Raw genomic sequence first — 16,828 nt, forward strand, 5'->3', positions numbered from 1 at the left:
GGGTGCTTATCATGGAATGCATCTACTCCTGCTCTTCAGGGAATGGATTGAATATGCTCCAGAACTGTTCATCGTTGAAGCCACCTTCTCCAGCTCTTTTCAGAAAGGTAAGTGTGCACTCTTAAGTTGGTCTATCATGGAATCATCTCACTTTGTACTCAGCATGGAATATAGTATTCCTCTCTGTCCTGTAAACAACTATTTGTACTCCACTTACTTGGGGTCTCATTAGCATGGAATTCTTTTTCCATCTCTTTCTTTTTTTCCAAATGCATCTTTCCATCTCTTCAGAATGGAATCAATACTTTGCATCTCTTCTCATGGTGAAATTGATCTTCAACCAATACTATCAGGATGGAATATTTCAAAACCATCTCTTTTCAGCATTTAATATTTGAATTCTAGTTCTTCTCAGCGTGTCAGCATCCATTTATTCCAGCTCTCGTAAGTAACCCAGTATTAGGTTAAATATATGTAAAATGTATTTGCTACATTTCCTTTTGTTTTGAAATGCATCTCTTACAACAGGTGCCAGCAGGGCTTGATTCAGCACCAGTTGTCTTCCTCAAGGAATGCACCTATTCAAGTTCTCCTCAGCATGCAACTTCATACTCAGGACCTCAGCATGGAATGTGTTTAAAGAGACTGTCATCTGCAAGGTAAGTGTCAATGTAAGCATTTGTTAGCATGCAGTCTTAGTAGCTTAGTGCTCCTTCTTATGGACTACATTTACTGCTGATCTCCTCAGCATGAGATCTATTTACCTCCATTTTACTCTGTATGACTGAGCAGGTTTCTGCTCACTTGAGTGACTTGGCCATTCTGCAACCTAGAGACTAAATCCTCCTTGTAGAATGTGATCGACTCAGGCATACTCTACATATATGTCTGCAGCTTTCATCCTCACGAAGGGAAGTGTATGTTTTAACACCTTTCAGCATGGCATGTTTCTTTCACCTTTGTACATGGCTTGGAATGCATTTAACTCCAGCCATACTTCTCCAGGAAGGATTTTATCATATCCAACTATCTTCACCAAGGAATACACCTACTCTACGTGTGCCAGCTGGGATCCCTCTGTTCAGTGTGTCAGCCTGGCAAGTGCTAAAGACAGCTCTCCTTAGCAAGCAAGGTATGCATGAACTACAATTTTTGGCAGCATGGGGTCTTGCTAGTTCTGAACTCCTTGTCATGGAATACCTGTGCTGTAATCTGATGAAGTCCAGTACCAGGCCCAAGCCCAGTACTATAAGGAGTGTGTCTTCTCCAACACTTTACCTCATGGAATCTATCACCCCTTCAATGAAGGTCTTGCCAGCCTGGGTTTTCCTTACGACCCCTGTTATCAGCATGAAAGGAATGCACAGGTGCTAACTAGATATGGAAGATTTAATTTCAAGCTGTAGGAAACATGGAATGGAAGTCATCTCACTTTTTTTTATTGTAAAGATGCTATACAGAGGGTTACAGTTACATGAGTGAGGTAATGAGTACACTTCCTATTGAGCATTGTTACCCCCTCCATTGTTCCTCTCACTTTTTGTTAATAAAGTGAGAATGGATCATCTTTTCTTCTCTGGGAATGTGTATCAATGTATTCTCTACCTTAAATGTTTCTCCTCCAGTTCTTTTTTTGTGTGAAAATACTGTACAGAGGGGGTTACAATTACATGGACAAGATAATGAGTACATTTCTTATCAAGCATTGTAGCCTCCTCCTTTGTTTCCCCTTCCAATCCCTTCCCATCCTCTCCCCACCCCACCCCCAGTTCTTCTGACCATTGAATACATTTCCCATGGCTATCTTCAGCACAGAATGCATATAATCTGGGTGTCTTCACCAGGGAATATGTGAGTCCAATTATTTGTTCTGAAAAATTTACCTTTACCACATTCAATAATTCCCCCTGAGGCTGTTTCTGGCACAGGAATATCAATCCCAGCTCTGGTAATCAAGGCAGGTTTGAACTCCAGGATTCTCCTGCATGCAATAGGGACTTCTTTATTTCTTCCACGGAATGGATCAGATCCAGTTCTCCTCAGGAAGATATAAGTGTCTATTCCAGCAGCTTCTTTCATGGAATTTTGTCTACTTCACTTCTCTTACCTGGGGCTGCATGGATTCGCCATCTCTTTGGCTTGGAAGGTCTCTAATCTGGCTCTTAATATGGCATGTCTTTAAAGCAGCTCGTGTCAGCAAGATAAGTTTGGGATTTTAAAGTTTTTTATGGTAAAAATGCTTTACAGAGGGTTACAGTTACAGAAGTAAGGAAATGAGCACCTTTGCTATTGAGCATTGTTATCTTCTCCTTTGTTTTCCCCCTACCATTCCTTCTAGCCCCACTTCTCCCCACCCCCAACTCCTCCCTTGGCACTCCTCTCACCGAAGTTGTAAAGTTCATTTTCAACATAGTGTCTTATTGATATCATTGTTACAATGAATAAACCTGTATCCTTATCGAAGCATTTTGTTATTTCACTTCCTCTCAAATTAGAAAATGTATATACAAGATGCAGGGCACCAGAATCAAATACAGTGAAAACAGGGATTATACTGTGGGGGAAGGACATATCAAAGAAACAAAAAATCATATAGTACATTATAAATATGGTAAAAAAAACCATAGGAAGAAAGTAAAAAGCATTTATGTCCATATCTTGGGGTTCATTTCACTTAACATCATGTTATATTGTCATATTCACATAGCTTTTGCCCTTTGTTGCTTCTTCTCGATATATACGAGCTACTGCACATAAAAGAAACCATGGGATCTATGTTTCTTTGGGCCAGGATTACATCACTTATAATATTTTCCAAGTCTTGCCATTTCCTAACAAACAGGGTGATGTCATTCTTTCTGATGGAGACAAAAGAATTCAATTAATATATATATACCACATATAGCAAGAACATATTAAAATGTGGCATTCTGCATTCTGCAGTTGTCAGTAAGATGCGACTTGGCCTAGATTGCATCAACTTAGTGTGGAATGAAAATCCTTAAGCCCATCACTGCATGGAAACTGTATAAACCAACTCCTGTAATCTTGGAATCTCTATAGCCAATGTTTGCAATGCTCTTCAGCATGAAATATGATTACTGGCTCTCTATTCTGCATGAATTGCACCATGGCTGCTATCTTAGGAAATATTTGCTTTCCACCCATACAATGCACGCAGTACATTTTCTCCAATCCATGTGAGAATGGAGTGAGATTCAATACTCAGCAGACAAGAGCAGTTCTTCCAGTATACCTCAGGCATGAGCATGTATACTCTAGATAAATGCACCATGAAATGTTTACCTCCATCATATATATATATATATATGTATATAAACATATTAAAAATGTTGTATAAAGGGGTTAGTTACATGAGTAGGTTAATAAGGACATTACAGAGCAAGCATTGTTACCTCCCCCTCTGTTTCCCCCTACCATCACTTCCCTCCCCATCTCTCCAGCTCCTCCCATCCCACCCCACCCCAACATTGTAAAGTTCATTTTCAACATAGTGTCCTGTATACCTCGTCATCACAATGGGTCAGCCTGCATCCCCATTTAAACGTTCCTCTTCCTCTCCTCATATTACAAAAATGTAGATACAAGGTGTAGAACACCAGCACCAAATCTACTGAAAACAGGGGTTATACTGTGGGTAGAAAAAGAAAAAACAGAATCACATAGTGTACGGTACATACAATAAAAACGCTAACAAGAAAAAAAAAACACTTTTGTCCCTGTCATGGGGGTACATTTTGCTTAACATTATCTTATGCGGCTATATGTACATAGCCTTTGACCTTCTCTGCTTGTCCTAGATATGTACTAGTCATTGTAAACAAGAGAAACCATGGGACCTATGTTTCTTTGGCTTACTTCACTTAATATAATTTTTTCCAAGTCTTTCCATTTCCTAACAAATGGGGTGCTGTCATTCTTTCTAATGGAGGAATAGAATTCCTGCACACACACACACACACACACACACACACACACACACACACACACAAATGTCACAACACATTTTCTTGATCCATTCATCTACGGAGGGGCATTGGAGTTGGTTGGTTCAATACCTTAGCTATGGTAAATAATGCTGCTATAAACATCCTTGTGCTGGTAGCTTGTTTGTGACCTTGTTTGTAATCATTTGGGTAAATGACCAAAAGTGGGATTGCTGGGTCATAAGGGAGCTCTATGTGGAGTCTTTTCAGGAACCTCAATATACTGCTTTCCAGAGTAGTTGAACAAGTTTACACTCCCACCAACAATGCAGTAGGGTTCCCTTTTGGCCACATCCCCTCCAGCATCTGTTGTTACTAGATTTCTTGATTCTAGCCATTCTAACTGGGGTGAGGTGGAATCTCAATGTTGTTTTGATTTGCATTTTTTTTTCTTGGTTGATTGTGGGGCTTGAAATCCGGGTCTGGGTGCTCTCCCTCAGGTCTTCAGCTCAAGGTGAGTGCTCTACCGCTTGAGCCACAGCACAACTTCTGGTTTCCTACTGGTTTATTGGAGATAAGTGTCTCACTGACTTTCCTGCTCGGGCTGGCTTTGAACTGAGATTCTCAGATCTCAGCCTCCTGAGTAGCTAGGATTATAGGCAGGAGCCACTGGCGCCCAGCTGATTTGCATTTTTTTTTATGGGTAAAGAAGTTAAGCTTTTCCTCATGTGTCTATTGGACATTCTTATTTCCTCTTCAGAGAAGTTTCTCTATAAGTCTTTAGCCCACTATTTATCGGGCAGTTGTTTCTTTGAGGATTTGTTGGGGGTTTTAGTTTTTTGAGTTCTAAGTATATTTTAGATATGAGATCCATCGTGTCTGGCTAGTGAAGTTCTCCCAATCCATGGACTTTCTATTGATCTTGTTAGCTATGTATTTTGCCTTGCAGAAGCTCTGCAGTTCCATGCAAGCCCATTTGTCCAACCTTTCTTTGATTTGTTGTGCTTCTGGTCTCTATTAAAAAAATTTTGGCCTGTACCAAGGAGCCCTAGAGTTTCTCCTATTCCTTCCTGCATTGTTGTCATGGAGCCTGCTTTTATTTCAAGGTCTTTGATCCATTTGGAGTTGATTATGGTTCAGGATGATCTATACAGATGTAGCTTGAATTTTCTACAAGTGTTTAATCAATTTTGCCTTTTACTGAAAAGGTTGTTTTCCTTCCTATTTCTTTATCTCCCTTGTCAAAGATTAGGTGGCTCTAGGCCAGTAGGTTTATTTCTGAGTCTTCAGTCCTATTCCATTGGTCTTCTGATCCTGTTCTTGTGTCATTACCAAATTGTTTTGATTACTGTGGTTTGCAGTAGAGTTTGAAATTTAGAATGGATGTTCCTCCAGCATTGCTCTTCCTACTAAGGATTGTTTTTGCTATTTGGGGTCTTTTATTGTTCCATATGAATTTTTAGATTGCTTCTGCTATTTTATTGAAGAATGAATTTGGGATATTGATGGGGATCACATTGAATTTGTAGATAACCTTTGGCAGTATTGACATTTTCACGATGTTAATCCTCCCAATCCAGGAGCATCAGAGGTTTTTCCACTTGCTTAGTTCTGCTTTGATTTCCTTTTTCAAGTTTTTAAAGTTTTTGTCATAGAGATCCTTCACTTCTTTTGTTAAACTAACTCCTAAGTATTTTATTTTTTGTGGGGCTATTACAAAAGGGGTTGATTTCCTAATTTCAGCCAAACTCTTATCATTATTGGCATACAGAAAAGCAATTGATTTCTGAGGGTTAATTTTATACCCTGCTACTTTGCCAAAGTTTCCAATCAGCTCAAGTAACTTGGGAGTGTACGAATACTGTACAGAGGAGTTACAATTACATGGACAAGATAACGAGTACATTTCTTATCAAGCATTATTGCCTCCTCTGTGTTTCCCCTTTCCATTCCTTCCCATACAGCCCCCACCTAATCCTCGACCCCACCAAAGTTATAAAGTTCATTTTTCCACATAATGACTTGTACATTTCATTATTGCAATGGGTCCACCTGTACCCCTAGTTAAACATTTTGTTTTTGCCCTTCCACCTCCACAAATTATACCAACATTAAATACAGTGAAAGCATGGTTCATGGGTTCTTTAAATACAAGATCATGTCATCTGCAAAGAGGGAGAGTTTTGAAGTCAATTGGCCAAGGTTTTGTTGAGAAGTTTCCCATCCATATTCCTCAAATAAATGGGTCTATAATTCTCTGTCTTTGATGAGTCCTTTCCTGGTTTTGGGATGAGGGTTATGCTGGCCTCATTAAAAAATGTGGTAATGAATTTTTGCTTTCAATTTCATTGAAGAGATATAGGAGTATGGGTGTGAGTTCTGCTTTGAGGCCTTGTAGATAAACACACCATGAAATGTTTTTCTCCATCTTAATTTTAAATGAAATATGTTCATCCACTTGCATTTAAAGTGGAATGCCTCTCCTCAAGTTTTCTCAACCCAGAATGTGACTGTGTCTCCTCCAGTTTTGAGCAAGAGAAATATGTCCTCTCCAGGTTTAAGCATGTTAAATATGTCTGCTACAGTTTCCATTGTCTGGAATATATCTTCTTCAATTTCAAACATGTGGAATACGTCTCCTCCTCTTAAGGACAGGAGTAATTTATCATTTCCGGTGTGGGGCATGTGGATTATGTCTCCTCCAAGTTTGGGGCCAGATCTCCTCAGCATTGTCATGAGCATGAAAGTTGTGTTCTGCAGGTTGTCTCGGCATGAATGGGTCTCCTCCAGCCTTCCTCATGTGGAATCTGTATGCTTTAGTTCCTCTCAGGGTAGACTGTGTCTGTCCAGGTCACAGTCTAAAATGTATCACTTCCAGCAAATATTAAGTGGGAATCCATTTGATCCATTTGTCTCAGTTGTCCTGAAGATGGAAAATGTCAAGGCTAGGTCTTCACAGGCTGGTGGCCATTTACTTTTGCTTACTCTAGCAAGGAATATATTTACTAAAGATTTTCTCAGTAAGGAATATATCAGACAGTGCTTTCTGGAGCACAAAATGGATGTGTCCCACTCTCCCAAGAATTGGCACCATGGAATCCAGCTCTCTTTAGGAAGTTGATTGTTCCCTTGAGGAATCCTTAACATGGAAATATCTCCTACTATCTACAGCCTTGGACACACATGTGCTCCTGTAATCCTTGGCATGGAATGCATTCCAACCGGTCTGGGAAATTCAGCATTTATTTGGGGTAAGCATTTGTTATCATCTCCTTTCTGTACCTCATGCAGTACTGAATCTTATCCCTCATTGCTGCCAGCAATGAAATCTGTATACTCAAGCTCATTTCTCATGTCTACCTCAAGTCTCTGTAGGAAGGAATGAAGCTACTCTGGCTCTCCACAGCATGGAATGTAGCAGGTTGCAGCTCTACTCAGAAGATAAGATTCATCTCCAGCTTTCCCTTTGGTGGAAACTGCCTATTCCAGGTCTGTTGAGAATGGAATCTGTGTATTTCAGCCCTCCTCAGGTAGGTAATTATTAACTCTTTTCTCCTCAGCATGTGGACATGTGTACTTATAGCTCTTCAACATATAGCCTGTCACTCTCATGTCTCCTTACATTGGACTGCATCGACTCCATTTACAACATGGCATGGGATTCCACCCTGCCTCCCTGCACTTGGAATGTGTATCGTCCATCTCCCTTCACTGAACAAGTTGTTTACTCGAGCTGTCTTGAGCAAGGATTGTTCCTGCTCCATCTCTCCTCCTATTTTCCATGAAGAACGTCTTAGTCCTTTTCATCTCAGCAAGAAGTGCAACTCCTCAGGTTTTCATCATCTTCAGTCATATCCACAGCAGCTTTCTTCTTCCCTGTCACTTTGTAGTCCCACATTTTGCAGCCTGGAATCTGTCTGTTGGGTGTTGGGTCACCTGTGAATGCCTTGGCTCCATGTCTCTCCATCAAGAGACACTCTTGTTGAATCCAAGGCCATCCTGTCATGTGTTGAAAGCACCTCACATCAGCAAATGTCAACTCTAGAATTCTGCAGCAAGTAAACTGGGAAGTATAGTACTTTTTGGCACGGAGTGCATCTACCTCAGCTCTCCTCAACATGGTATCTGTGAAAAATGGTTCTACACAGGATGTGATATACCTGTTACAGCTCTCATCATCACAGAACACATGTATTGTTTCTCTCCATATCAGGGAACCCATCTACTGTGGCTTTCCACAGCAGGGAATGTGACTTCTCCAATTCTCCTATGGAATGTGTCTCCTCCGGCTCACTTTTCCTATAGGTCTGCTATTCCTATAGGAATGCTTTTCCTATAGGTCTATTTAGTATGAAATTTTGTTTGGTATGGAAGTTAAATTCTACAGGTCATCTTGGCATGATTGGGCTCCTCCAGCCTTCCTCATATGGAATCTGTATGCTTAATTCAGTGCCGTTCAATGTAGAATGTGTCTATTCAGTTCACAGGTTAAAATCTATCTCTTTCAGCATATCTAAAGTTTGAAATCATTTATCTCAGTTTTCCTGAAGTTAGAAAATGTCAAGGCCAGGTCTGTACTGACTATAGGCCCTCCTGTTTTGCAAACTTCAGCAACTTATTGATCTACGCCAGTTTAGCCCACCAAGGAATGTATCTGTCACTGCTCTCTAGAGCCTGAAAGCCTCCCAGCATTGCTTCTATGGGTTCCAGGTCTCTTCATGAACTTGAGTGTTCCCTTAAGGATTCCTTAACATGGAAATGGCTCCCACTGTGTACAGCATGGGACACCTGTGCTTCTGTTCTCCTTGGCATGAAATGCATCCATTCCAAACATCCTTGAGAATTTCAGCATTCATTAGTGGTAAGCATTTGCTATCAATTCCTTTTTTATTGAATTTTTTTTTGTTTTTTTTTCAGGGATTAATCCCATTTTGTATCCTCATACAGTATTGCATCTTATCCCTCATTGCTCACAGCAATGAAATCTGTGCACTCAAGCTTATCTCTCATGGTCTATAATTATGTCATGTCTCTGCAGGAAGAAATGAGGCTACTTGGCTCTCCACAGCATGGAATATAGCACATTACAGCTCTATTCAGAAGTTAAGTATCATGTCGAGCTTTCCTTTTCCTGGAAACCATCTATTCCAGATGTGATGAGGATGGAATCTGTGTAATTCAGCCCTTCTAAGGTAGATACTTATTACATCAATTCTCCTTGGCATGTTGACAAGTGTACTTACAGCTCAGAATGTGTCTACCCTAGTCCTCTTCAACATATAGACTGTCACTGTCATGTCTCTTCACATTGGAATGTGTTGACTCCAGTAATTTACAACATTGCATGAGATTCCATCATGCTTGGAGTCCCTACACTCTTGGAATGTGTATCATCCATCTCCTGTGAACTATTTGTTTACTCCAGCTTTCTTGAGCATCGAATGCTCTTGCTTCATGTCTCTACAACTTTGGATGTGTGTCCCTTTTTATTTTCCATGAAGAGCTCCTTGGTCCTTTTATTCTCAGAAAGAAGTACAACTTCCCAGGCTTTCATAATCATGAGTCATATTTACAGCAGCCCTCTTCTTCCCTGTCAGTTTCTAGTCCCAGATGTAAGCCTGGAATCTTTCTACTGGGGGTTATGTCACCTTTGAATGCATTGGCTCCTTCTCTTCACAAAGAGAGGCTCTTGATGAAGCTGAGGCCATCATGGCATGTGTTGAGAGGCCATCATGGCATGTGTTGAGAGTAGCTTGCATCAGCAAAATGACAACTCTAGTTGGGAAGTATAGCACTCTTTGTCACAAAGTGCATCTACCTCAGGCCTCCTCAGCATGGCATCTGTCAACACTAGCAATAAGCAACAGATGCTTATTGCACGACTCATCAGCATAGAATACATGTATTTTATCTCTCCACATTAGGGAACCCATCTGCTGTGGATTTCCACAGCAGGGAATGTGTTTTCTCCAATTCTCCTAACTATGGAATGTGTCCCTTCCAGCTCTCTTCCACATGTAATGTATGTTTTCAAATCTTGTTAACATAAAATGTTTTTCCTATAGGTCTTTCTATTATGAAATCTATCTATTAGCTCCATTAAGCAAGCTATGCAGGACTGTGGAATCATCCATTTTATGTTCATCACAGTATAGAATATATATTCTCTGGCCTTATGAAACTTTCTTGCTGTTTCTGCCATCCTGATTACAGCTCTCTTATGTATATTCCAAGGCATTTGATATACCTCTTTTTTTTTCTCCTTTGGATATATAGAGTTTCAGCAACTGTAAAAGGCATAGAATTCTTTTACCACACCCTGCCATGGAGTGGGTTTCCTCTGGTTGTGTTATGCAAAAAGAGTTTGCATTTGAGAGCATAAAAGCAGCATAGACTATTTCTGCTGCAGCTTTCGTGAACCCTGATAATTATTTCATGCACTTCAACAAGGAATATGTAATTTTTTGTTTGCATCAGCTCCTGTAGATGGAATATGTGCAGTCTGGTTCTCATCAGGATGAATTTAACCTGTACCAGCTCTCCTTAGGGTTGATGAAATGGAACCATTGGTCATTTTCTAGGTCTCCTGCAGACATATGTAGGCCTGTACAGCCTGGAATCAATCTCGTGTTGCTTATTCAGCTGAGCAAGGAGTGCATTTATGCTGTGGCCTTATCATGGACTGTATCTACTGCTGCTTTCCAATGAATGGGATGCAAATATTCCAGTACTGCTCAACATCGAAACCATCTACTCCAGCTCTTTTCAGGAAGGTAAATGTACAATGCAGGTTTCCTTGTCATGGAATAATCTCATACTTTCCTGAGCATGGTATATACTGTAGATTTCTTTGTCCTGGAATCCATCTATCTACGCTCAGCTTAGTAAGGTAAGTCTCAATGTAGGGTCTGATTAGCACTGATTCATCACGCAGTCTGCTCAGCATTGAATGCACTACTGCCCTCTTTGTCCTGGAATCCATGTATCTCAGCTCTTCATACTAAGGTAAGTGTCAACTTGGGGCCTTTTTAGCATGGATTCATGTCCTCCTCATTCCTTTTTTCTAAATACATCTCTTCCTTCTCTGCTCGGAATGGAATCAATGGCTTGAATCTTGCTCCATGGTGCAACTGGACTCCTTGAATTCGTTTGGTATGGATATGCGATGCCCGCTCTACTCAGCACGGAATATGCCATCTCCACTTCACAGCACCATGGTCTCCTTTTATTTCTGGTGTCTTAAACAAGGTAGATGCCCACTCCACTCATCTGGTTACTGCATGTGAACTCTGATTACTACATATCCTTCTGTGATGAAATGCATGTCTTTTGGCAGATGACACCAAGGGCCGTGTCAGCTCCAGTGCTCTTCATCAAGGAAGATATCTACTCCTGCTTTCCTCAGCATGAATCCTTCTACTCAGATTCTCAGCATGGCATGTGTTGAAAACAGTGGTTATTAGTGAGGTAAGTGTCCACTCCAGAATTGTTTAGTATACAGTCTTGCTTGTGTAGGGCCTGTTGGGCTGGATTACATTCACTGCAGCTCTCCTTAGCCTGAGAGCTGTCTACTGCTGGTGTACTCAGCTTGTGATCAAGCTTCTGTTTACTTGAGTGCTTTCTTGTTCCTATCACAGGTCCTGCAAACTTTTTGTTGTTGTTTTTAATTTAAAATTTAATTTTCTTACTTTAGAGGAAATGGCTTTAGCTTGTGATTTTTCTGTTTCATTTGTGTGTTCTTACCCTATGGTATAACCCCTGTTTTCAATGTATTTGACTCTGGTGCCCTGAAGCTTGTATATGCATTTTTTCCAATTGGGGAGTAGAAGGGAAATAACAAAATGCTGAATTAAGGATATGGGTAGACCCATTCTAACACTGAAATGTACAAGACACCATGTTGACAACAAACTTTACAACTTTGGGGTAAGGTGAAGGGAGTTGTTGGGAAGGGGTGGAGGGAAGGAATGGTAGGGGAAAAACAAAGGAGGAGCTAACAACATTACTCATGTAATTGTAACCCGTCTGAACAGTATTTTTATAGTAAAATATATATACAAAAATTTATTTCCTAAATTGTGAACTCAGAGCCTTGAGCCCTGTTTGTTTATTTAACTTATATCATGTGCTAGGGCACTTGAGCCATGTGCTCACTCTTACATATTGATGGTAAATTTGAAAATTTGATTTGTGTTGACTGTATTTAAGAGCTTAATCCTGACAGTTCAGACTTCTGTACACATGAACATGAGAGTTAAAGATATAGAACTGTCACACACTCACACAAAAAGCCTTAGCAGGCTGAGTAGCTAGGCACACAGAGATGAAGCACCAACTTGGTTAATTCTTGTTTTTATTTTAATTTTTCTAACTTCTATTTACTTTTTAATGCTGATATTAGGATTTGATTTAACGGTGAGGGCTTTGTCCCTGAGCGTTTATGCTCAAAGCTAGTGTTTTGCCATTTGAATCACAGATCCCTTCTAATTTTGTGGTTAATGGGAAAGAAGTGTCTCCCAGAGTTTCTTGCTTGTGTGGCTTTGAACCATGATCCTCATATACAGATTCCTAATACAGTAGAAATAACAATGCATGAGTTACCTCTGGCCTATTATTTGTTATCAGACATGCTTTCAATGAGACAGCAAACTGCGAATCAGAAATTGAGAATTTTCTGCATAAGAGGCCATGAATGAAACCAATGCTGTTTATCCCTCTGTAGATCCAGGATGGTAGACTTTTTTTTCTGCAGGCCTTGACAGCCACAATCTTGTGTGTCATAGGACTGTCCCTCCAATCTTAGCTCAATGCAGTCAGAGTGAAGCACATTTGTTTTCTCCTAGACTTTTAGAGATACAATCATCATCCTCTGTGTACTTGAGAACCATTACCCATTAGGTCCACTTCCCCTGCTTACTATGTACTGGAGATCCAAGTAGTGATGCTACTTGTGAAGTCCAAATAAGTACATTTGAGCTGGGCATGGTCGTCCAAGAATATTCTGCCTGGATATTTTGGATATTCTGCCTAAGTAGAGAATTTTTCTCTTAACTTTTCTCTCTAGGACAGCAAAGCATGGATACTGTCTCCTCTAGTTCATTGGACTTGTAGTTTCTATTCCCCCTTCCCTAAGTGAGAAGTGTTGTTTAAGCTGGAAGCATAAGATACTAGTCAAATAGGAAAGGTGATTGCAAATTCTAGGTACCCTAAGTATGAGGATGAGGATCTTCATTGTCTCTTGGGATCAGGTCTCGTTCCAATTGCAGCAACATTGAAGGCATATAAGGGCTTTGTTTCCCTGTTGGTTGCAGGGGTTTAACTCTCACCAATATGAGGAATCCATTGGATCCTGAGTGGACTTGGAAATCCTCTTAAGAGATAATAGATAAATCACAAGCTCTCTACAGGCTGGAATATTTGCAGCCTCTCTCTCTCTCTGAGAGCCCTTTATTGCCTTTAAGGCCCGCAGTGCCTTCACTGACATCTTCCTGTCTCTCACTAGCTTCCTTTTTAATTGTGTGAAGATACTTTATCCCAAAGGAAGTTCCTGCCCAATGCCTTCCCCCCACCCCAGAGCCTCAACTCTCACAGACATGGTATAGAACAGGCATTGATGAAGAGTCATGCATCATCATGCTGCTAAATTAAGGTTCACATTATGAAGAATTTGGCTGTTACATGTTTCTTAGTCCTGGGAACACCACACCCTGTCCCCATCTACACCAAGACAGCTACAGTGTGGGGAGGTTCGTATATGGGATCACTGTTGCCTCTGTGGATCATTCTTGACTGCATCTCCATTATGGGTCACAGGATTCTGTACAAATATATGGGTGAGTCAGACTTGGTCACATCTAGTACTTTCCATCCAATGACATAGGCCTTCTATGCCTGCCTTTCACAAGGAGTGGGCTGGATTTTCATATGGTCTCCTGGATGGAATGTCATTGTTGGCTTCACCACATGACCACGATGCTCCTGTTATGCTGTCAGCCTCTCATTGTGGAATAGATGATAATACAGCCAGTCTGGTGTCCTACGAACACCCTACATGCATTGACCCAGTGGGGGAATCCCTCATCCTCCAATAATTTACATGATACCCTTCTTATCCCTCATGTCCTTCTTCCAGATGGAACTTCACAGCACACCCACCTTTGGCTATGTTTTCCACATGACAAGAACCACTTTCGTCATTTTAAATTGACTCCCCAGGAACATTATCATCATCAACATAGGTCCTCAGTTTCCACCATGGCTTCATTTCTCACCCTGGTAACTTTGTAGAGTTAACTGTTGTTTCATTAAGTCATTGCACAAGGATCAGAAACTGGCTCACTACTCTTCCTAGCAATGCATCTCTTTTGATTTCTATTTTATATCCACAAATAACCTGAAATTTTCTTTTCTTTTCTTTTCTTTTGGTCGGCAGTGGGTCTTGAACTCTGGGCCTGGGCGCTGTCCCTCAGCTCTTCAGCTCAAGGCAAGCGCTCTACCACTTGAGCTACAGCGCCACTTCCGGTTTTCTGGTGCTTTTATTGGAGATAGTAGTCTCACGGTCTCTCCTGCCCGGGCTAGCTTTGAACCGTGATCCTCAGATCTCAGCCTACTGAGTAGCTAGGATTACAGGCGTGAGCCACCAGTGCCCGGCTACCTGCAATTTTCTTTACCTAACTGTTTCTTTTCCAACAATTATTCAGAATAAAATGTCATTTCATGAGTTATACTGTAAAGATTACAATAAATTTTGTATCAAAGTTGTTTTTGTGTTTTCTGTTTCTTCAACTTTTTGCCCAGTCGTGTGTGTATGTGTGTGTGTATGTGTGTGTGTGTGTGTGTATGTGTGTGTGTGCCTATGCACATGCATGTGACTACTGTGGCTTTCTCTCGGGGTCCCCTTTACCACTTCAGCTCCACCTCCCTTTGACATTTTTGCTGGCTAATTGGAGATAAGGTTGTGTCAAATTTGTCTGGCTGGCTGGCTTTGAAAATCCATCTTTAAATCTCTGCCTCATGGGTAGTTGAGATTATAGAAGTCAGCCATTGTCACCCAGTGTTGTTTTATAAAAATGGTTTTGAAGATCTTTTGTGCTCTTCCACATGACATACAAGACACCTTGCTTCTTGAGATTTGCCAGCACAGTCCTCCCCAATCCCCCAGAATAACTGCTGTGGTCCAGTCATCCAGAGTTCCTCACCATACTCCCATCACCGTGTTCCTGCCTATGCTCCTTCTCTTCTCCATTCTTTGGGAGCTCTTCTTCTCCTCATCAATGAAAAAAACTGCCTTTATCCCTAACAAGTGTCAATAGGATCCTACTTTATCCATTAGTCCCTTCTGACTTTGAAGCTCAACTGTCAACTTTTTTCCCTTTACTCTAGGTCCATTATGCAGTTTTCAAAGTGTGGGTTCACTTATGGCCTCCAAAGAATGAGAGGCTTCTGGGTACCTCACTGCAGTTACCCATAGCCAGCTTAATGGTGCAGAACTGAGCTGGTTTTTTTTTTTTTTTAACATTTTATGTGCAAGTTCCTCTCAAAGTGAAAAACGGGTAAGTAAGTATTTCTGTGGCTTTAAGCTTTGGGAACTGATGTTTTCTGTCTAGGGTTGATTGCAAGTAAGAAATGTGTGATGATTACATGTGAACCTCATGACTGGGGAGTTTTGCTGCAGTTTTCTGTGTTGAAAATGTAGAATGGATATTAGGCCTATGTAGTGCATCATGGTAATAGCAATAAGCCATGCTTGTTTAGGAGCATACAGACCTGGTGCTGTAGATCCCTGTCTTCTAGTATTTCTCCACAAGCTGAAGCTGCAGGTTGGGCTTCTCTCTTTATGGAAAATGCATGAGTAGATGAGCACTGAGAGTTGAGGATTATTTTTGTTCTACCATAGCATGAAATGAGTGCATTGTCTTACGATGGATAGAGGTATTCCAGCCTTCCCCTTGTGGAAAGTGCTTGTTCTGTCCTAAGGTCCATTTTTGTGAACCTGGAAGATGTTTCCTCTGTGTTGGGGCAGGAGGAATTTGGCCCTTTCAGCTCTCCTGAGATGGACAGTGCCTCCTCCATCCTCCTGAGCATGGAATTTATGTGCTTCCAAGTGGCTCACTATGGTTGAATTTCTTCCAGCCTTGCTCAAGGGAAAAATACCTGTTCAGTCTCCCCTGAGCAAGGAATGGATTTTCTTTGGCTGTCATCATCCTCCAAAGTGTCTATTCCCATTGTCCTCAACCTGAAGTACGTGTCTTTCAGCTCTCTATAGGATGGATCTATTCCAGCTCTGAAGGGAAATATCAAGTCTAGGTGTCGACAGTCCTGAATCCATGTTGTTTTGCTCATCTCACTGCATGAAGTACACCTACTATAATTTCCTTTAGCATGGAGTCCTTGCATACCTCTGAAGGGAATGGAGATATTTCAATTCTCCTAAGACTGAAAGTCATGTATTCCACCTCTCCTCAGGAAGGTAAGTATCATTTTGGTATCTCAGCACAAATTCATATTTTTTTCTATCCTCGTCTTGACATTTCTTTTTTCCTTCTCTTCTCAGAACATGGAATTTCTTCAGTCTCTCCTCACCATGAGACCCAACCAGTTGAGCTGCTTCACAGCATATAGTGTTCTTGAGATCCAATCCACAAGAAATCCATGTGCAGAAATCTTCTCAGCATAGTATGGGTCTTCTCCTGTCTACTTTACTTAGAAGTCATATCCTTTAATTTTCTCAGATAAGCAGAAAAAGTAAAAAATCTGTGTTTATATGACCATATAAGAGGATGCTAAATGAAATGAACCTCAAGATATGGAGACAAGATTTCCTTTCTTGTTGTTATTGTTTTAAATGTACTTTTATATGTTGTTTTAAATGACTTTTTGTT

The 16,828-nt window shown here is 40.8% G+C and overlaps 2 long non-coding RNA genes across 2 annotated transcripts; both read left to right on the forward strand.

The window, feature by feature from the left end:
• Positions 1-298: 298 nt before the first annotated feature.
• LOC138836685 (uncharacterized) lies at positions 299-7,196 on the forward strand. The gene is made up of 3 exons (XR_011375003.1): positions 299-444; positions 529-659; positions 7,119-7,196. It is a non-coding gene; the product is annotated as an uncharacterized lncRNA (long non-coding RNA).
• Positions 7,197-8,903: 1,707 nt separating this feature from the next.
• On the forward strand, positions 8,904-14,660 carry LOC138836695 (uncharacterized). The gene is made up of 4 exons (XR_011375009.1): positions 8,904-9,139; positions 10,529-11,195; positions 11,284-11,414; positions 14,380-14,660. It is a non-coding gene; the product is annotated as an uncharacterized lncRNA (long non-coding RNA).
• The last annotated feature ends 2,168 nt before the right edge of the window (positions 14,661-16,828 follow it).

Source organism: Dipodomys merriami, unplaced genomic scaffold, assembly GCF_024711535.1.
Source record: "Dipodomys merriami isolate MVZ:Mamm:240054 unplaced genomic scaffold, mDipMer1.0.p SCAF_10, whole genome shotgun sequence".
In the NCBI taxonomy this organism is placed as follows: Eukaryota; Metazoa; Chordata; class Mammalia; order Rodentia; family Heteromyidae; genus Dipodomys; species Dipodomys merriami.